The sequence below is a fragment of the Pongo abelii genome, chromosome 12 (genome assembly GCF_028885655.2).
Source record: "Pongo abelii isolate AG06213 chromosome 12, NHGRI_mPonAbe1-v2.0_pri, whole genome shotgun sequence".
In the NCBI taxonomy this organism is placed as follows: domain Eukaryota; kingdom Metazoa; phylum Chordata; class Mammalia; order Primates; family Hominidae; genus Pongo; species Pongo abelii.
Window position 1 is genome coordinate 53,727,217 of NC_071997.2, and position 23,204 is coordinate 53,750,420.

General features: G+C 35.6%; 1 long non-coding RNA gene across 2 annotated transcripts in view; it reads left to right on the forward strand.

Moving 5' to 3' along the window:
* The window catches only part of LOC129057665 (uncharacterized), a 134,043-nt gene that overhangs the window by 24,646 nt on the left and 86,193 nt on the right, over window positions 1-23,204 (forward strand). The window contains exon 2 of one of the 2 annotated variants that reach the window (XR_008522333.2): window positions 8,042-8,387. The exons of the other annotated variant lie outside the window; for it this stretch is intronic. This is a non-coding gene — a long non-coding RNA (uncharacterized LOC129057665). Of the gene's footprint in view, window positions 1-8,041; window positions 8,388-23,204 lie in introns of those variants that run through there. 2 annotated transcript variants of the gene reach the window in all.

Consider the following 23,204-nt stretch of genomic DNA (forward strand, 5'->3'; position numbering starts at 1 on the left):
TGAGGCAGGAGAATCACTTGAACCTGGAAGATGGAGGTTGCAGTGAGCCGAGATTGCGCCACTGCACTCCAGCCTCGATGACAAAGTGAGACTCCAGCTCAAAAAAAAAAAAAGTGTCTTTGTTATACTAATAGATGAGTTTTGGTAGACTCTTACATAATTTCAAGATAGAAGATGGTCATTTGAAAGATGAAACATATGACTTAAGGGTTAGACTTTAATCGTCCAGGCATCCTAGGAAAACAAGGGGTTGGAAATGATATTTGATTATGTGGCCAATTATTTAATCAATCTTGTCTACATAGTGAAACAACAACAACAACAACAAAAAAAACCTTTGGACACTGAGGCCCAGTAGAGTGTCCTAGTTGGTGAACACATTCACCTGGTTGAGAAATACTGATATGCAGATAGAGTATGCCCTGACTCCACAGGGAAATGGCACAGATGCTTTCTGTTTGTTAGCCTCCCAGAGCTCACCTTATTATCCTTTATAATAAATCTGTAATCTTAAATAGAATACTTTCAGTGAGTTCTGTGCATTGTTCTAGCAAATTATTGAACATGCAAGGACTATTAGAATACCTATATTTTTAGCCAGCCAGACAAACACTAGCACTGGATGGTTAGCATCCAAACTGTATTTCAGTACCCTCATTTGGTGTTACATCAATGAAGGTGGAAACAGAATAGAAGGGGAAGAATCCTGGTTTTCTGATAAGTGTCTCCTGATTAAGGATGCATAGAGATAATGTCTTTGAATATAAATAGATATTTTTCTGCTTTATTTTCTGGCAAAGTCACTTCCCATTATAGTTAAGAGGAACTTTTCAGAAGTACTTTTCAATATAAGGTGAGAGCAACTTGGTAAATTGGTTTTTCTGAAAGCTAATGCATAACAGCTGCAGTAAGGAGGGCTGTGTAGTGAGGTGAAATTTGAAAACAATCACTTGAGGGTAAAAATAAAGCTTGAGAGATTAAACAAGACTTTTATTCTGATATCTGTAGGATCCCACTGAATGACTGAGCAAGATAGCAACATTTTTAAAGGATCACTTTAGTTTCTGTGTTGAGAATAGGAAAAGCATAGGAATGGCAAGCGCAAACATAGGTGACCGGTGAAGATGCTATTGCAATAATTTGTGTAAGTGATGATTATAACAATGAGACAGCAGTTGCTAAAGTAAAGGGAACGGTCAAAAGTAGTATATAAAGTTTTAAATGAAATTACTCATGTAACCAAAAGCAATTTTAAGCTTTCTAAATTAATAGGAGTAAAATACACACATACATACACACGTATGCACAAATGAATTTCTACCTATCTGTAAGTAAATGCAATCTCATCCCAGATGTTGAAAGATAAAGAACATTGTGTGTGTGTGTGTGTGTATATATACATGTATCTATACACGTATATGTGTATATGTATATATACACACATATACGTGTATAGATACATGTATATACGTATAGATACATATATATATAGATACATGTATATGTATCTATACAAGTATATATATACATGTATATATATAGATACATGTATATATAGATACACACACACATATACCACATTTTCCTTGTCTATTAATATTTGTTGAACATTTAGGTTATTCCCTTATATCCATATATTGGCTACTGTGAATAATGTTGCAATAAAAATGGGAGTGAAGATATTGCTGTAGAAGTCATAATTTTATTTTGTATGTGCAGGATTATATGATAGCTTATTTTAACTTTTGGGGGAACTCCATACTGGTTTCCATAGGTCCTGCACCGTTTTACATTTCTACCAAAAGTATACAAAGAGTTCCAATTTCTTCACATTCTCACGGAGATTTCTTTTTTTAAAAAATACATCAATCCTAAGACACATAAAGTGACAATTTAATTATAGTTTACTAAAGATTACTAATACTAAGCTTCTTTGCATACACCTATTGTTCATTTGTATGTCTTCTTTGGAGGAATGTCTGTTCCATCCTTTGCCCATTTTTAATGAGGTTATTTTAATTTATTCCATTTTATTTTATTTGCTATTATCAGATATACCTCTTGGAAATATTAACTCCATTTCCCTGGGTTTCAGTCACATTCTGTTGATTCTTTGCTGTGCAGAAGTCTTGCAGTTTGATGTCTTCCCACTTGCTTATTTTTTTCTTTTGCTGCTTGTGCTTTTCACATTAATCCAAAGAAACCATTGCCATAATAAATATCATGAAGCATTCCCCTATGTTTTCCTTAGGAGTTTTACAGTTTCAAGTCTATACTTAAATCTTTAATTCATTTGAGTTGATTTTTATGTGTGGTATAAGTATCTAGTCTCATTCTTTTGCATGTGGATATTTATTTTCCTCAGCACCACTCCTTGAAGAAACCATTCTTTCTCCAATGTGTAGCCATCATCCCTTCAGAACTAGAAATCTGTAGCTAATCAGAGTGACCTTTTGACTTCTTCACCATACATGCCTAGTTACTTGCCAATTCCTCTCCATTTTTCCTCCCAAATATTTCCAAACCTGAAATCATACTCTGTTAACTAGCTCCTGCTTCGTTAGGGGCTACTACTAATTCTTACTTGGGTAAGAAAAATAAAATTTTTTTTAAGAAGGATTCCCCCATTCCCCGTGTGTCTTCTCCAGTCTGTTTTTTATTCTGGACTAGTTATATTTCTAGAAATATTATTATGCCATTCTTCTGCTAAAAATCTATAATTGCCTCTCCATTGTTTATAGGAAACCATTCAAATGCCTTCATGTGGCTTTCAAGGTCATTCTGCTTTATGCTGACTTTTCCAAATTCATCTGTAGCTACTCATTCCCACTCACATTTTAAACTGTAGCTATCCTTCCTATTTATTTCTGGAAAGGGCCATTGTTTTCTCTTTGCCATCAGTTTTCTGTCTTAGTACATTTCCTATTGCTTATAACAGAATACATGTGACTGAGTAATTTACAAGTAAAAAGATTTATTTCTTACAGGGATGGAGGTTGAGAAGTCCAAGGCTGAGTGTACGCATGTGGTGAGAGTCTTCCTGCTAGTGGAGACCCTCGGCAGAATCCAAGGCAGTGCAGGTCATCACATGGTGAGGGGGCTGATTGTGCTACCCCAGGACTGTTTCTTTTTATAAAACCACCAATCCCACTCCCACAGTAACCCAATAATACACCTCTCAATACTGCCACATTGGGGATTAAATTTCAACATGATTTTGGGAGGTGACAGATATTCAAATCATAGCACTGTCCTTCCACTGCTTCCTCTCATCCTCGATTCCTTCCTTCCTTCTTCCTTTCTGTAATGTACCAAATATGAGCTGTTCTCCTTTACATGATGTATTTTCTTTACCCCGCTTCACTCCTGACTCCTCTACTCCTTTCTTATATCTTGCAGTTATCAATTTGTCCATTCCTCAGGAAAACCTTCCTTTAACCTTCAAATCTGGTATCCTAACAATATATCCTACTTGTCTCATTATACCATATTTTTAACACATATACATTATACTTAAAATATATATTTGAACAAATATATTTCTCATACATTAATATATTCTCTATATTTTACATATATATTTGTCTTACATATATATTTGTCTCTACAAATCTCTCATTTTCACAAATAAAAAAGTTCAATTAATTACTCAAAATAGGAATAATATATTTTCTCTCAAAAACACTAGATGCTGAGAGAGACAGAGAGAAAGAGAGAGGAGAAAGAAACAGAGAAAGAGAGAACTCCTGAAAATTAAATATGTTTTTCATAAACAACTATTGAATAAAAGAAAAAAGATAAAAGTTGAGATTGCAAAATAGGAAATAATGATAGTGACTAAAATGATGCTGAAAAAAATTCATAGACTTAAATGCTCAAATAAATAAATGCATAATGATCAATCCTTGAAAACATCTCAGTCTTTACAATCAACTCTAGCAATCAGATAAAATATTTAGAGAAGAATTTTGGCAACTCCTAAATTTGGTATCTGCTTATATTTCCTTTAATTATTATTCTATATTAAGTGTATGAGGCTTCTATTTGATATGCTCCATGTTTTATGGCTTTCTATTCTATCTTTTCTTCTCTTTATCACCTTTTCTTGCAGATGTTAGGAGGGCAGGTTGTGTGTAGTTTCCAGGACACTTAGCTCGGAAACTGAACCACAGAATTCTTTTTTGTTGTTTGTTTGTTTTTTTGAGATGGAGTCTCGCTCTGTCGCCCAGGCTGGAGTGCAGTGGCACGAACTTGGCTCACTGCAAGCTCTGCCTCCTGGTGAACCACAGAATTCTTAAGCCCAGCATAAATTAATGAGATGACTAGAGCTGGCTAATAGGCTAGGTTTTTTTGTGATGTTCACATGGAGATAAAAGACAGAAAGGGAGGGGCTTTTGTAACAAAAAAAAAAAAAAAAAGGGGTCGATTTAGGGAATTATTCATTCATTAGGATATAGAGATTTCAAATATAGGGTCCTAATATGAGTCACAAGAAGCCCTAGTGTGTAAAAATTTCATAAACTTCACTGGAAAAGAAATTTTGAATCCCCTGAATTCAGCTAGTTATAATAGCTATATTGATGAATAACGGTCATCTTGTCTGTCTCTTTTTTTCCCCTAGTGCTCCTTTTAAGATATCTTTGTGGGGAACTTGAAATATGTTTGTTTGAGGCAGACTACTGGCCTCTATCTGTGTGACGATGGATGGGGAAAGGTGAAGATTCCAATTTTTTTTTTCTATTTAGCATATAATAGTTAGGTAATTAATGATTTTTGACATATGATAGTGAGCATTAAGATATATGTTGATGGCCCCCTTGAGTTATAGAGGATTAAGACAAGGTCACAGAAAAGATACAGTCATAAGCCTCTCACTTTGTCTCACTTCTCATGAGGGTGACTTGAAACATGTTTTTAATATTGGAGCCATAACATCTTTGAGCAAATGGCTTTCTCGGTATCATGCATTAACCCATAACGTATGAAAAACGCTAACCGATCAATACAATCCCCTCCATGTCTATAGCCACTTGAGGTTTCTGTTATTTCATGACATCCTGTACACCTACCGGCTGCAACAAGACTACAAATAGCATATGTTGCCTTCTGGTTCCAATCTCAGTATTCTTTGGTGGATATTTATTTCCAATTATATTAAACATTATTTTGTGAGTAGAGGTGCATACATTAAAATGATATTTGGTACATATTTCTGACTATACTTTGTCATCATTGACCAAAAGCAGGTGAGAGTTAAGAACAAAAAGATAACTGCTTGCCTACAAATAGGCCAATATGTAATCTCCCCACTAAACTCTTCATCAAGTAATGTGGCACAGATTTGTTTTTGAACATTCATTAATATTAGATGCTATAGGAGACCAAAGGGAATAAGGACGCACATTTAGGTTATTTATATAATATTTGGGTAGCTAGATATTTTATATTTTGCTGGATACTTTTTGTATAAACAAATATAAATTTCTATCTGCCTACTTCTTTCTGGATTTGTTGTTCCCATTAGAAAAATCAGTTTGCCCAAATATTATATAAATAATCCACATATTTAAACAAGAATAATTTGCTTTACTTGAAAGGAAACCACTGCTAACTTCCTATTTAAAATTCTCCTAAAAATCAGTAAGAGAAAGACTAACATTCCAGAAGAACATAGCATCATCAGATATATTTTTCAAGAGGTAATATCAATATATGACCTTCGATTTTAATACAATATTGAATATGTGCAAAATTATCCATCAACCAGGGATGGTTAAATGATTATGGGACATCTAAAAATGCAACATTGTGGAGATAATAAATGGATGGTGAAGATTGTTTGCTCTCTCACTCTCTTGCTTTTTAATGTTCATCAAAATAAGTCATGTTCTCATGGTTGGACTTCAGAATATTTATTTTTAAATTTTTTTCTTTATTTTTTACTTTTGAAAGATATTTTTCTTATAAAGTTAATTTTAACAAACCAAATATTTGAAATTAACTCTATCAATCTGATTGTTTAATCTTCCAGTTTTTCTATGTATGCTTTTTCATACCTTATTGGAGTTAAATAAAAAGTATTTATAATCCATGTCCTAATTTGTGTTTGTGGATATTTGATGTTTCTACTTGCCCTACTTTTATTTGTATAACTTAAGGTTCCAGTCATTACTTTCATATGGACCATTGAATTTCAAAATAATTTCATAAATTGATGTGCTAGAATTGATGAAGCCTCTCAGGAATATAAAAGTGTTTTTAATGGACTTCATGTTAGAGCAAATGCTACTATTAAACCTGAAATGTTAAATTGTTTACAAAAAGCAGCTGATTGAACCCCCTCTTCCAAACTGTCTTTTTTGCATCATAAAATTTACCAGAATCCAATGACAATGCATATACATTTTTTTGTTGTTGTTGTTATAGTTAACATGTAAAGACACATATCGGTTATATATTTAAATGTCAAATTTTCAAATCGTACCAGGGTTTGAAGTCACTATCTTTTATCTCACTCTCTAAGTCAGGAGTTTTCAATTTATTCATACTTTAGTCAATGTTTATGACTTTCTGTATATGATTATAAATGATTTTTTTCCAGAAGGTAGACAAATTTTACAATGATTACTTTCTGGCAGTCAGAATCCTGAATTTCATTTTCTGCCGATGATTGTTACAACTACACACAAACTACAGCTAGAAGCTGAGTTGCATCATGCATACCTATTGTGAGAAAGCTGTCATTTTGAACATTTGCAGCTATTTGGAAGCTTTTATTTTCCAAAAAAATGTACTTTTATAGCTTCATTCTAGCTATTAATTTTCTAAGTTTTTGCTTTGTCCATTGTTGTTATTATTGGGAATAACATTTTTTCTTGGGTGGGAATTTATTTTATGTGAGTTTGTTTTATATATTCTTTGAAGATTCAAATCTTTGGGTTGATAGCCTATAATTTGTCTATTAAGAGACAATGGATATTTACAGAAATAAAATGATCAATTGCCATGGAGATGAGCATATCACCATAGCAACTTACATCATGTATGTGTGTATGAAAAATTCTGATGGGTGGGTCGGGAAGATAGTGTGTTTGTGTGTGTTTTTTGAATTCGCAAAGGCTGAAGAAGTCATTTATCTTCTTCTAATTAGAGACTATCTTAGCAATTTGTTGAAGAAATGGATTAACAGTCACCTTGTCAGTTTGAGTGTTTTGCTCTGTGTTTAAAACATACTCATTCTATAGATTAGTTCTTCTCTTGCTGATTCACTGATAATATCCTGATATTTTGGAGTTCATAGCATTTCCAATTATTTGCACAGTGGGTCAGCTTAATTAATAATAATAATAAAACACTGCAGGGCATTCTAAACACCGTAGGACACAAAGAGAATATGATAGATAGAGAATAGACAATTAAATTTCTGAGATAAAATGGAGACAGGGACAGTGACACAGGTAGATACCAACAAAAAAATTAAATTTCTCATCCTAGTTAAATTTTACATTTTAACAATCCCAAACTTAGAATTATATTGAGAAATACAAAAGTGGTGTAGGTTGTATTCACAATTAATAAGCCCCGTTTCCTTCCACTTGCCTGTAAGAATATTGATTATACATCTTTGCCCGCTGCCATGTGACTTCAATGCACAGAAATATACCCCCCATTACTTTGACTTTGGGCTAGGTTTGTAACCTGCTTTGACCATTGGAATGTGAGTGGAGTTCACCAACGCTATGTGGGAGCAGAAGCTTTAAGAGACATTGTGGTGCTCTGCCAGCCCTCTACCTCTCTTTTTCTTTGCACAAAAATGATGTCTCAATCCTCTCAGCCTGAGTCCTGGAATAGAGGATATGTGGAGTACAGTCCTCGCAACTCTCAACCACCATTATGTACTCTGGAATAATACATATTACATAAGCTACTTTGTTTTGCTTATGATTGCATATTTAGCAGATATACTAAAGTGACTGACTTATTTATGTTGTTCAGTCATTTCTCATCCCTCCTCCCTCCCCCATTCTTTATGTGCTTTCAGTAGAGCTGACTCTACCCCAGCAGTGTGGCTTATGCTGGATCGACCAGAGTATTGCTTTCTTCATATGGTCTATTGAGACAATAAAACCTCAGCCGAAATTGTTGGAAGAGAACCATCACATCCCTCATTGCTACCTGGGGACAGAGAGTGGAATAAAAGTTGGTCCTGCTGCAGCAACTTGCATCAATGAAGAGAGAGTCAAACTAAGAAGAGCTGTTAAATCAAGTAGTATCTGAAGCCATTAACCTTCAATTATGGGAAATAACTATTTTCTATTCTTGCAACCTATCCAGTTGGGTGTTTTGGTCACTTTGCTCTAGAGAATAAACAATTATATTTTCCCAAATTTCTATTATGTATCTAAGAGTTTGGTTATATTAATGCTGCAGATTAGCACATAATGATTAATGACTTAATCTTTATGTGGATTTTGGTTTTAATGAAATGTATCTATTGTCATTTTATTTTTCTAGAGTTCTATTTTGTCTTATGTAATCGTTGTACACATTGGCTACATTTTATTATGTGTTGCTTCATTTTTATGTTTTTGTGTTTTTTTCTGTCATTTGATTTTAAGTGTTTCAAGAAAACAACAAATATATAGGTGTTGTTTTTGAGCTAAATGTAATATTTATCTTAAGTAGTTTTATATTTCTTATTTTAAAAAATTTTTATTTTAGATTCAGTGGGTACATGTGCAGGTTTCTCACGCAAGTATATTGCGTGATGCTAAGGTTTGGGCTTCTATTGATCCCATTACCCAGATAATGAACATAGTACTCAATAGAAGTTTTTCAACCCTTTTTCCGCTCTCCCTTCCACTTTTTGGAGTCCCCAGTGTCTATCGTTTTCATCTTTATGTCTGTGTGTACCCAGTGTTTAGCTCCCATGTATAAGTGAGGATATGCAGTATTTGGCTTTCTGTTTCTGTGTTACTTCACTTGGGATAATAACCTCCAGCTGCATCCCTGTGACTACAGAGGACATTATTTCATTCTTTTTTATGGCTGCATAGTATTCCATGGTGTGTGTGTACCACATTCTCTTTATTCAATCCACCATTTATGGGCACCTAAATTGATTCCATATCTTTGCTTTAAATACTTTTAAAGTGATTGTGTATTTTGAGGTTTTTATTTTCCTTTGTGTAGGTTTTAACTGTTCTCCTTTGCTGTTTTTTAAATTATAATCCATTATTCTTTTCATATTTTTTTTGTCCTATGTGTAACTTAAATCATCTAGTTTGGTTTTTTTGGTTAATTCCCTTAGGTTATTATATTTTAAAATTATATTAGCCCACACTATACACAGTGTTCTCCATGATGCTTTTTTAACATAAGAAAATAAGGTGATTGCCCTTTTGTATTGATCACTTCAGAGCAATAGCCACATACTTAATTGCTTCCTAGTAAGCTTTAGTTAGTCATTTTTTAAAAAAAATCTCCTCATTTCACTGATTTATTTTTAAATGAAATATTGAAATGAATATTTTTGTGCATGGAGATTTTTGTGAAGCAACCTAAGTATTTCTTTAATGGAAATCACTGTAACTTTATATTATAGGTCAAACAGTATAAGTTTTTTTAAAGCCTCTGCTATACTTTGCCAACTTACTATCCAGAATAGTTCCACCAATAAACACTGCCACTGCGAGTGCATGCAAATGCCTTTCTTCTCACACATTCATTCTAACGTTGTCCATCTGATGAGTATAAATTATCTTCATGCTTAAAATATGTTTCCCTAGATAGTTCTCAATCAAAATCAAGAATACACAAGTATCTTTTAGTGAGGACTAGGATGGGAATAATTCAGACTCAAAAGCAGACTGCAAAAAAATCAAACCCTGTCTTATCTGTTTGCCGGTTGCTGACTTATTTTATCTGTATAATGGAAAAAATATAGGATCTATTTTATAGGGTTTGTGCGAAGATTAAATAAGTAGAGTGATTAGCAGACTATCTGTGTATAGGAAATACTACATAAGTATTGACTACTGTATTATTATATGTAAGATTAAATGTTCCATATATTTAGATTTTCTTGCTTTTAATTATTTTTCTTTACAAAATTGTAGAACTTTATACATATATATTGTTCTGTACTTTCCTTCCTTGCCTTTCATTTATTACTTTAAAAACTTTCATTAAAATGGCAGCAATGGTTTATGCTTTATAAATTACTTTTAATAGTTTGGTTGTTTATCATAATTTCTTCTCAAGTAGTATACTTCAGAACTTAAAGATGTAAATTCTTATGCTCTACTCCAGATACATTGAACTAGACATGCTGGGTGGGGGGAAGGTGCAATCCATGGTTTACAAGCTTTTCAGGTGGTTTTGATGCATACTCAAGTTGAGAGCCACCGCTTTAAACTACTCTGCAGGGAATAAGAGAAGCAAAGGAAAGTGTTATGATGCTAGTCTCTGAAATCAGGTGATATAGTTTGAAAACTGGGTCTATTACTAAGCTATGTGACCTTGAGCAAGTTAATGTTTCTGTCTCAGTTTCTTTCTTTTTGTAAAATGGAGATAAAAGAGTTATGAAAATTATATGAAATAACATTTTTAAGCAGTTCAAGTAGAACTTACTCCAAGGAAATGCTTCAGTGAATACTAACTAATTTATCTGCCTTTGCATGAATCCTTGATAGTTCTTTATAACTTAGTCAATAGGACTATTTGGTCAACCTATGAGATTTTCTGAATCTGTCATTTATTTTCTTTCCCATGCAACATGAAAATGTTAACAAATGATATAAAAGAGAAAGGTATAGGATCAATATTTTAGTACATATTCTTATCTTATTCCTGGTTAAAGATAAGTATCTTTAAGTATACCTAACTCATTAACTCAGTAATTTCTTCTGTTTCTCACTCCAACTTCAGTCAGAGCAGTTTTTCTTTCATCTATATTGATAGAGAGTTTCCACATAAAATTTTATTTAAATAAAGAACTGTGCCCAGAAGAAAAGATACAAAAATCTAGTAATCTAGTCTAATCCTTAACATGTTAAAAATGAGGAAACTGAGACCCTTTAAAGTTAAGTTCATACACAAGGTCACAAGGCATAATAAAAAATCAAAATCAAAGCACTGGAGCTCTGATGTCTTGAGATTTTCTTTTTCAGTAGTTCCAATTGGCAGCATGTGGCTAGAAACATGTCTATGTGCTTGCTAGTTTCTGATGGGAAGGGGATTAGAGTGTTACAGTGTGTAAATAAGTAAAACTTTGTTTAATTTAGGCCTTTTCCTTTATTCTACAGCATATAGCCACTAAACAAATGGTAAAAAGGCAAGAAATTTTGGATTTCTCCGTCTTGAGATTTTCTGCTTAAAGACTTCCTATTTGGGGAAGTCATCTGCTGTGTTTCTTTATTATTGACTCAGTTAAATTATACCTATAACTTTCTATTATATCCTGATATTTATACAGCTGCTTTATTATATTCATAGTTTATATGTTATATATAATATTTATGTATTATAGATATATTTAACATATATTTAACATTTTTAAAAAACCTTTATGTAAATTCCATTGTACATGTGCAAGTTTGCTACTGGTAAATTGATGCCGTGGGGATTTAGTGTACAGATTATTTCATCACCTTGTTGATAAGCATAGTACCTAATAGGTAGTTTTTCAATCCTCACCCTTGTCCCATTTTCCATCTTTGAGTAGGCCCTGGTGTTTGTTGTTCCCTACTTTATGTCCCTATATTCTCAATGTTTAGCTCCCACTTATAAGAGAGAACATTTGATATTTGTTTTTCTGTTCTGTCTGTTTCTGTGTCAGTTTGCTTAGGATAATGGCCTCCAGCTCCATTCATTTTCCTGCAAAATATGTGATCTAACTCTTCTTCATGGCTGCATAGTATTCCATGGTGTATATGTATCACATTTTCTTCATTCAGTCTACTGTTGATGTGCACTTAAGTTAATTCCATATCTTTGCTACTGTGAATAGTGCTGTAATGAACATACATATGCATGTATGTTATGGTGGTAGAATGATCTATATTCATTAGGATATATACCCAATAATGGGATTGCTAGGTCAAATAATAATTCTACTTTGAGCTATTTGAAAAAATCTCCAAACTGCTTTCCACAATGGCTGAACTAATTTACATTCCCACCAGTAGTACACAAACTGTTCCCTTTCCTCACAACCCTGCCAGCATGTTATTTTTTTACTTTTTCATAATAGCTATTCTGAATGGTGTGAGATAACATTTCATTGTGCTTTGGATTGCATTTCTCTAATGATTAGTGATGAGCATTTTTTATATGCTTGTTGCTCATGTGTATGTCTTTTTTTGAAAAGTGTCTGTTCATGTCCTTTGCCCACTTTTTAGCAGGGTTTTTGTTTGCTTCTTGATTTAAGTTCCTTATAGATTCTGAACATTAGACCTTTCTCACATGCATAGATTGCAAATATTTTTTCCCACTCTATGGGTTGTCTGTTTCCTCTGTTGATAGCTTCTTTTGCTATGCAGAAGCTATCTATTTTAATTAGATCTCATTTGTCAATTTTTCTTTTTGTTGCAATTGCTTTTGGCATCTTTGTCATGAAATCTTTGCCAGGGTATATGTCCAGAATAGTATTTCCTGGGTTATCTTTCAGGGTTTTTATAGTTTTAGGTTTCAGATTTAGTGATTAGTCCACCTTGTGTTGATTTTTGTTGTATGGTGTAAGGAAGTGGTTCAGTTTCAATCTTATGCATATGGCTAGCCAGTTATACCAACACTACTTACTGAGTCCTTTCTCCACTGCTTGTTTATGTTGACTTTGTGAAGATCAGATGGTTTATAGATATGTGGTATTATTTCTGGACTGTCTACTCTGTTCCATTGATCTATGTGTTTGTTTTTGCAACAGTACCATGCTGTTTTGCTATTTGTTGCCTTTCAGTATATTTTGAAGTTGAGTAATGTGATGACTCCAGCTTTGTTCTTTTTGCTTAGGATTGCCTTGGCTGTTCTGGCACTTCTTCTCAGATTTTTCTAATTCTGAGAAGAGTGTCATTGATAGTTTCATAGGAATAGCACTAAATCTGTAAATTTCTTTGGGCAGTATGGCCATTTCAACAATGTCTCTTCATATCCATGAGCATGGAATGTTTTTCCATTTGTTTGTGTTGTCTCTGATTTATTTGAGTAGTGTTTTGTATTCTTGTTTTGGAGATCTTTCACCTCCCTGGTTAGGTATATTCCTAGGTATTTTATTCTTTTTTTTCTGTCTATTGTGAATGAGATTGCATTCTCGATTTAGCTTTCTGTTTGGATATTACTGGTATATAAGAATGCTACTGATTTTCATACGTTGATTTTGTATCCAGAAAGTTTGCTGAAGTTGTTTATTAGATCAAGAGTTTATGGTCAGAGATGATGGGGATTTCTAGGAACAGAATCAAATCATCTATATACAGGAATAGTTTTACTTCCTCAATTCTTATTTGGATGCCTTTTATTTCTTTCTTTTGCCTGATTGCTCTGGCTATGACTGACAGTACCATGTTGAATACTAGTGGTGAGAGATGGAATCCTCATCTTGTGCTGGTTTTCAAGAGGAGTGTTTCCAGCTTTTGCCCATTCAGTATAATGTTGGCTGTGGGTATGTCATAGATGGCTCTTAGCATTTTGAAGTATGTTTGTTCAATGCCTAGTTTGTTGAGAGTTTTTTTTTTTTAACATAAAGTAATGTTGAATATTATTAAGAGCCTTTCCTGCATCTATTCAGATAATCATGTGATTTTTGTTTTTAGTTCTATTTATGTGTTGAATCATATTTATTGATTTACATATGTTGAACCAACCTTGCATCCCAGGGATAAAGCCTATTTGCCTGTGATAGATTAACTATTTGATGTGTTATTGATACAGGAACTAAAAATAAATTATTTATCCAGATAGTGAGGTTAATGAGGCTCAGCAAGGCTTCCCTTTTAACAAAGAGCAGCCTGTAAAATCAAGCTGCAAACATAGATAAACAAGCTGGAAACTTGCACAGGTGAATGCTGGCAGCTGTGCCAATACGAAAAGCCTACCTGGAAGCCAGGTATGTTCAACATGGAGGCTCCATCTTCCCTTTTCTTTGTCACCACGTGTACAGTAAAAAAAAAGCAGGCAACATGGCACGAACTAGGTAGAGAACCCATATGCATAATAAAAGATTAGAGTAGGGCAGCCAGCTTCTTTGTGTACTATGCAAATGGTACACGTGGTCCAACCAATCTTTCATGCCCTATGTAAACCAGACAAGCTCATCTATAAAACTTCTGCAGATTTTTTTCTCGAAGACCCTTTTCTGCACAGAGAGTTTTTCTCTTTCTTTCAGCTATTAAACTTCCACTCTTAACCTCACTCCTGTGTGTCTGCATCCTAGTCTTCCATGGCCATGGGACAATGAACCTCAGGTATCACCCTAAACAATGATGTCACTTCACTATTGGATTCAGTTTGCTAGTATTTTCTTGAGAATTTTTGCATCCATGTTCATCAAAGATACTGGCCTGAAGTTTTCTTTTTTTGTTGTGCCTCTACCAGGTTTTGGCATCTGGATGATAACAAATGAGTTAGGAAACAGTCCTTCCTCCTCAATTTTTTGGAACAATTTCAATAGGAATGGTACCAGCTCTTCTTTATATGCCTGGTAGAATTTGGTTATGTATCCATTTGATCCTGGGATGAATTTTTCTGGTTTGTAGGCTTTTTATATCTGACACAATTTTAGATCTCATCTGTTCAAGGATTCAATTTCTTGCTGGTTCAACCTTGGGAGATAGTATGTTTAGAGGAATTTATTCATGTCTTCTAGGTTTTCTAGAATGTGTTCACAGAGGTATTCATAGCAGTCTCTGAGGGTTTTTTTGTATTTCTGTTGGGTCAGTGGTAGTATCTCCTTTGTCATTTCTGGTTATGTTTATTTGGATCTTCTCTCCTTTTTTTTTCTATTAGTCTAGCTGGTAGTCTATATATCTTATTAATTATTTTAGAAAAAAATTAATAATTCATTGATCTTTTGTATGGTTTTCGACTTCCAATTTTCTTCAGTTCAGAGCTTTGATATTGGTTATTTCTTAATCTTTTGCTACATTTGGTGTTGGTTTGCTCTTGGTTCTCTAATTCCTCTAGTGGTGATGTTAGGTTGTTAATTTAAGATCTTTCTAAATTTTTGATGTGGGCTTTTACTGCTAAAACTACTCTCTTAACACTGCTTTAGTTGTGTTCCAAAGATTCTGGAATGTTGTGCCTTTGTTCTTATTAGTATCAAAGAATTTATTGATTTCTGCCTTAATTTAATTATTTACCTAAAAGTGATTCAGGAGCAGGTTGTTTAATTTCCATGTAATTTTATCATTATGAGTGATTTTCTTAATATTAATCTTGTTTTTATTGCACTGTGATCCAAGAATGTGCATGGTATGATTTTGAATTTTTTAATTTGTTGAATATTGTTTTATGTCATTTGTGTGTTTGGTCTTTGAGTATGTGCTATGTGCAGATGAGAAGAATGTATATTTTGTTGTTTTGGGTGGAGAGTTCTTTAGATGTCTATCTACTATAGACACATGACAGGTTCATTTTGTCATGTGACTAGTTCAGGTCCTGAATATCTTTGTTAGTTTTCTGCACTGATGATCTGTCTAATACCATCAGTGAGGTGTTGAAGTCTCCAACTATTATTATGTGGTTATTTAAGTCTTTTTATAGGTCTCTAAGAACTTGATTTATGTATCTGAGTGTTGGGCACATATATATTTAGAGTAGTCGGGCCTTCTTGTTGAATTGAGTCAGTTACCAATATGCTATCTCCTTCTTTGTCTTTTTAGATTTTTGTTGGTTTAAAGTCTTTTTTGTCTGAAATTGAATAGCAGTCCCTGCTTTTTTCTGATTTTTTGTTTACTTGGTAGATTTTTCTCCATCTCTTTGTGCCTGTGGGTGTTATTGCATCTAAGATGGATCTCTCGAAGAAAGCATACTGTTGGGTCTTGACTTTTTAGCAAACTTGCCACTCTGTGCCTTTTCCTAGGGGTATTTAGTCTATTTGCATCCAAGGTTAGTATTGATATGGGCAGATTTGATCCTGTCATTGTGTTTTTAGCTGGTTATTATGTAGACTTGTTGTGTGGTTGCTTTATAGTGTCACTGGTCTATGTACTTAAGTTGTTTTTGTGGGCTGGTAGTGGTCTTTTCTTTCCAGTTTTAGCACTCCCTTAACAATCTCTTGTAAGGCACGTCTGGTGGTAACAAATTCCGTTAGCATTTGTTTGTCTGAAAACGATTTTATTTCTCCTTCACTGATGAAGCTTAGTTTGACTGGATATGAAATTCTTGGTTAGAAATTCTTTTCTTTAAGAGTGCTGCAACATAGTATTGGAAGTTCTGGCCAGGGCAATCATGTAGGAGAAAGAAACAAAAGGTATTCAATTAGGAAAAGAGGAAGTCAAATTGTCGCTGTTTGCAGATGACATGATTATATATTTAGAAAACTCCATTGTCTCAGCCCAAAATCTTAAGCTGATAAGCAACTTCAGCAAAGTCTCAGAATACAAAATCAATGTGCAAAAATCACAAGCATTCCTATACACCAATAACAGACAAATGGAGAGCCAAATCATGAGTGAACTTCCATTCACAATTGCTTCAAAGAGAATAAAATACTTAGGAATCCAACTTACAAGGGATGTCAAGGACCTCTTCAAGGAGAACTACAAACCACTGCTCAAAGAAATAAAAGAGGACATAAACAAATGGAAGAACATTCCATGCTCATGGATAGGAAGAATCAATATCATGAAAATGGCCATACTGCCCAAGGTAATTTATAGATTCAATGCCATCCCAATCAAGCTACCGATGACTTTCTTCACAGAATTGGAAAAATCTACTTTAAAGTTTATATGGAGCCAAAAAAGAGCCCACATTGCCAAGACAATCCTGAGCCAAAAGAACAAAGCTGGAAGCATCATGCTACCTGACTTCAAAGTATATTACAAGGCTGCAATAACCAAAACAGCATGGTACTGGTACCAAAACAGAGATATAGACCAATGGAACAGAACAGAGCCCTCAGAAATAATGCCACATATCTACAACCATCTGATATTTGACAAACCTGACAAAAACAAGAAACGGGGAAAGGATTCCCTATTTAATAAATGGTGCTGGGAAAACTGGCTAGCCATATGTAGAAAGCTAAAACTGGATCCCTTCCTTACATCTTATCCAAAAATTAATTCAGGATGGATTAAAGACTTAAATGTTAGACCTAAAACCATAAAAACCCTAGAAGAAAACCTAGGCAATACCATTCAGAACATAGGCATGGGCAAGGACTTCATGAATAAAATACCAAAAGCAATGGCAACAAAAGCCAAAATCAACAAATGGGATCTAATTGATCTAAAGAGCTTCTGCACAGCAAAAGAAACTACCATCAGAGTGAACAGGTTACCTACAGAAAGGGAGAAAATTTTTGCAATCTACTCATCTGACAAAAGGCCAATATCCAGAATCTACAAAGAACTTAAACAAATTTATAAGAAAAAAATCAAACAACCCCATGAACAAGTGGGCAAAGGATATGAACAGATACTTCTCAAAAGAGACATTTATGTAGCCAACAGACACATGAAAAAATGCTCATCATCACTGGCCATCAGAGAAATGCAAATCAAAACCACAATGAGATACCATCTCACACCAGTTAGAATGGCGATCATTAAAAAGTCAGGAAACAACAGGTGCTGGAGAGGATGTGGAGAAATAGGAACGCTTTTACACTGTTGGTGGGAGTGTAAACTAGTTCAACCATTGTAGAAGACAGTGTGGCAATTCCTCAAGGATCTAGTACTAGAAATACCATTTGACCTAGCAATCCCATTACTGGGCATATACCCAAAGGATTATAAATCATGCTACTGTAAAGACACATGCACACGTATGTTTATTGCGGCACTATTCACAATAGCAAAGACTTGGAATCAACCCAAATGTCCATCAATGATAGACTGGATTAAGAAAATGTGGTACATATACACCATGGAATACTATGCGGCCATCAAAAAAGGATGAGTTTATGTCCTTTGTAGGGACATGAATGAAGCTGGAAACCATCATTCTGAGCAAACTATCACAAGGACAGAAAACCAAACACTGCGTGTTCTCACTCATAGGTGGGCATTGAACAATGAGAACACTTGGGCACAGGGTGGGGAACATCACACACTGGGGCCTGTCATGGGTGGAGGGAGTGGGGAGGGATGGCATTAAAAGAAATACCTATTGTAAATGATGAGTTAATGAGTGCAGGACACCAACATGGCACATGTATACATATGTAACAAACCTGCTTTGTGCACATGTACCCTAGAACTTAAAGTATAATAAAAAAAAATTTAAAAATTTTTTAAAAAAAGAGTGCTGTATGTCAACCTCCAGTCTCTTCTGACTTGTAGGGTTTCTGCTGAGAGATCCACTGTTAACCTGATAGGGTTCCCTTTGTAGGTGACCTATCCTTTCTCTGTAGCTACCTTTAACATGTTTGCTTTCATTTTGACCTCAGAGAATCTGATGACTATGTGTTTCGTGGATGGTCTTTTTGTGTAGTATTTCACAGGGGTTCTCTGCATTTCCTTAATTTGAATGTTGGCCTCTCTAGCGAAGTTGGGGAAATTTTCATGGATGATATCCTGAAATGTGTTTTCCAAATTGCTTGCTTTCTCTTCCTGTCTTTCATGGATGCCAATGAGTTATACATTTGGTCTCTTTACACAATCCCATATGTCTCAGAGGTTTTGTTTATTCTTCTTTACTGTTTTTTCTTTGTTTTTGTCTGGCTGAGTTATTTTGGAGAACTGGTCTTTGAGCTCTGAAATTCTTTCCTCAGCTTGGTTAGTTCTGGTGTTAATACTTTTGATTGTGTTCTGAAATTCTTGAAGTGAGTTTTTCATCTCAGTCAGTTCAGTTTGGTTCTTTCTTAAAATGGCCATTTCACCCTTCATTTCCTTTATCATTTTATCATATTCCTTAGAATCCTTTGATTGGGTTTTGATTTCCCACTGAATCTCAATGATCTTTTTTTTCTATTTATATTCTGAATTCTGTTTTTATCATTGTGGCCATTTTATCCTGGCTAAAACCATTGCTTGGGAACTAGTATGGTCATTTGGAGGTTAAGAAGACAACCTGGGTTTTTAGTTGCCAGAGTTCTTGCACTGGTTCTCTCTCATCTTTGTGAGCTGATGTTTCTTCAGTCTTTAAAGTTGCTGTCCTTTGGTCAGGCACAGTGGCTCATGCTTGTAATCCCAGCACTTTGGGAGGCTGAGACAGGCGGATCACCTGACGTCATGAGTTCAAGACCAGCCTGGTCAACATAGCGAAACAACATCTCTACTAAAAATACAAAAATTAGCTGGGCATAGTGGTGTGTTCCTGTAATTCCAGCTACTCAGGAGGGTGAGACAGGAGAATCACTTGAACCCAGGAGGCGGTGGTTTCAGTGAGCCAAGATCACACCACTACACTGCAGCCTGGGTGACAGAGTGAGACAGTGTTTCAAAAAAAAAAATGTTGCTGTCCTTTGAATTTTTTTTTTTTTATCTGCTTTGATGTCATTGGTGGTTTTACTGTGCTGTAATGTGGGTTCAGTGAACTTCATTAATTTCTAGAAGATTTTAGAGGGCCGAAGTTCAGCTCAGCATTGCTGGGCTGCATGCTCTCACTCCAACAGGATTGCATCACCCCTGGCTCTCTTCTCTGGCCCTTTGAGGCTAGAAACCTGCTGTGCTGGAGGAGCTAAGATATTTTGCATCAATGGCCACCAGACTGCAAAGGGTGATGACAGCCAAAACACTTCATTGAGTGGTGGAACCAGTATTTGTGCTCATTTGTGTGTGTCAGGAGCTGCGGCAGCATGGCAAGTTGAATGTTCATCTACTGGGGTGAGGTACTGGCAAACACACATGTGATATCCTCTATGCAGGTGTTTGTAGCTGTGGCAGTGTTGGAGCAAGGATACTTTGTTGGTGGGTGCAAGGCTGGCAGCCTCTATGAATGTATTCATGCCCGTGGCAGTGGCAGTGCAGGGTGGAACCAAGGTGTCTGTGCACATATTCACGTCTGCCATGGTATCAGCATAGTTGTGGGGATTTGGTGGGCACAGAGCAAGCAGCTTCTATTTGCACGTTCATGCTAGTGGCAATGGTGGCATGGGGTTGTTGGTCTCCATGCATGCATTTAGATTGGCAATGATGGTGCAGTAGGGAGGGGAGTAGGGTACACTCACACTGGCAGCAGTGGCATGGTGGGGTGCATGCATCAAACACACACACTGGCAGGGAAGGAGAGGTGAGATCTGCCTGAGCACACATGCACTGGAAAAGTGATGTGGGGGGTGACTATGGGCAAGTGCATGCTGGCAAAGTGGTGCAGAAGAGACTGAAGTGGGAGTAGTGTGCAGATGTGCTAAGCCACATCAGTCAAGGCCACTCTGGTGGAGCTCTCTAACAGTCAGGTGTGGTTTGCCAATGCAGAAGCTATGATACAGGGTCTCTGGAGGCACATCAGCAGGGCATCCAACCTACACTGCAATCAGGCATGGCAGTGTCAGGTGCTGAGAAAGGCTAGAAGACAGAGGACCTCTCAGGTTGGAGTGGCCCATCTCATAGGTAAGGTTGCCCTGCTCTGTTCAGGTCCAAAAGTTCCCCTAAGGCTACAGTCTCATGGGGAAGCATGGCAAGACTTGGGATGGGGGGTGTGGGGGTGTGGGGGGTGGCGGGGGGTTATCTCTGGCTGTGCTCCACTGCAGATATTCCTGCACTAAACTATCTGGGCCCTGCACCGGCTTGAGTACTGCACAGGCTTGAGTACCACCTCTTTAAGCAGCTGTCCCTGCCAGCTTAAGTGTCTATGTGGGTTGTAGGGTCTCCTGCTGCCAAGATTCCAGAGGCTTGTGGCAAGAGCAGGTTGCTCCTGGCTTGCCCTGCTCACCCCTTCCACAATGGTGGTTGGCAGCCAGAAACAAGTCCCAGTGCATTGTAACCCTGTGTAGGCTTCCCCGTTTCTTTCCCCTTTAGCTCATCATCTGTGTCCTTCTGTCCATTCTCAAATGTATTCCCTCTGGAGATCTGCTTGGAGTGCCTCAGTCTTCCCAATATTCCAGTTCTTCGGTGGCTGTGTCTAGTCAGCCATCTTTCCTCTAACATATTTTAAAAATTTGTTCAAGTTTTGCACTTGATATTTTCCATTGTCTTTTACTTGTATTACTGTCTGATATGGTTTGACTCTGTGTCCCCACCCAAATCTCATCTCAAATGTAGCTCTCATAATTTCCATGTGCCATGGGAGGGACCTGGTGGGACGTAATTGAATCATGGGGGTGGTTCTTTCCCATGCTGTTCTTGTGATAGTGAATAAGTCTCACCAGATCTGATGGTTTTATAAAGGGGAATTCCCCTGCACATTCTTGTGCTTAATGCCATGTAAGGTGTGACTTTGCTCCTCATTTGCCTTCCACCATGATTGTGAGGCCTCCTCAGCTATGTGGAACTGTGAGTCAATTAAAACTCTTTTCTTTATAAATTACCCAGTCTTTGGTATATCTTTATTAGCAGCCTGAGAACAGAATAATGCACTGTATATAGTTAGATTTTATCTAATTATAACATGACTGACTTTATCATTTATCCAACTTTTTTTGTTTCAAGCTCTTTTAATGCACCTCAAATATTATTCAATTTAGCATTTATTTTATCTGTGTTTCATCTCATCTGATATTCTTAGTTATATTTACTGATTTTATCATGTGTTTCTTATAATTTTTATGATTCAATTTTTAACTCATACAGTTGCTTGAATCTTGCTTTGGTTTCTTATGCTATATGTTATTTTAGGTTTATTTTATATTTTTGTTACTCAATATATTTTTAGTTTCACATTTGTTTTGTTTACTTTGCTTAAGCAATTGGACACAGGAGATGCAGTTATAGAGAAAACTTATGAAAGGGTGAGTTGGTCTCCAGGGATCCTTTTCCAGCTTCAGTTAAATAACTCCACATTGTCCTCAGTGTTGAAACCCCAACCATAACTACTTAAACTAAAAAGGAATTTACTTCAACTCTTTTAAAAAGTTAACTTTATTGAAATATCATTCACATACGATATAAATCACACAATTCAAGCAAGCAATTCAATGGCTTTTCCACAAATTTCTGCATTCATAACCATAATAATTTTTTGAACATTTTCATTATGCCAAAATATACTCCATGCCCCGTTGCTGTCACTCCTCATTCCTGTCTCCCTCTAGACCATAGGCAATCACTAATCTATTTTTTAAATTTGCCTATTCTAAATTTCCTATATAAGTGAAATACAATATGTGGTCCTTCACAACTGACTTTTTTTTTTTTTTTTGGCATCCTGAACTGTTTTCAAGGCAAATCCATGTTGTAGAATATATCAGTATTTCATTTTTTATTGTTGAATAATACACCATTGTATGAATATATTATATTTTATTTATCCATTCATCAGTTGGTGGACATTTAGGTTATCTCTATTTTTTTGTCTATTATAAATAATGCTGCTATGTACATTTGTTTGGCGTATTTTTCATGGACATATGTTTTTATTTTTCTTGGTTACATACCTAGAAGTAAAATGGCTGGGTCATATGGTAATTCTATGATTAACCTTTTGACGAGCTACAAACTATGTTTCGAAGTACCTGTACCATTTTATATTTTCACCAGCAGTGTATGAAGGTTCCAATTTATCCATGTCTTTGCCAACCATTTTTCTTATATCTCTTTTCATTATAGCCTTTCTAGTGGGTGTAAAGTAGTATCTCATTGTGGTGTTGAGTGTTGTGGTGTTACACATTCTTGATAGCTAATTACATTGAGTATCTTTTCAAGTGCTTATTAAACATTGTGTATCTTATTTGGAGAAGCATGTGTTCAGATCCTTTCCTCATTATTTAATTGGATTGTCTTTTTATTATTGAGTTGTAGCAGTTATTTATATATTCTAGTAACATGATTTGGCTCTGTGTCCTACCCAATTCTCATTTCTGATTGTATTCCCCACATGTTGAGGGAGGGCCCTGGTGGAAAGTGACTGGATTATGTGGGAGGTTCCACATGCTGCTCTAG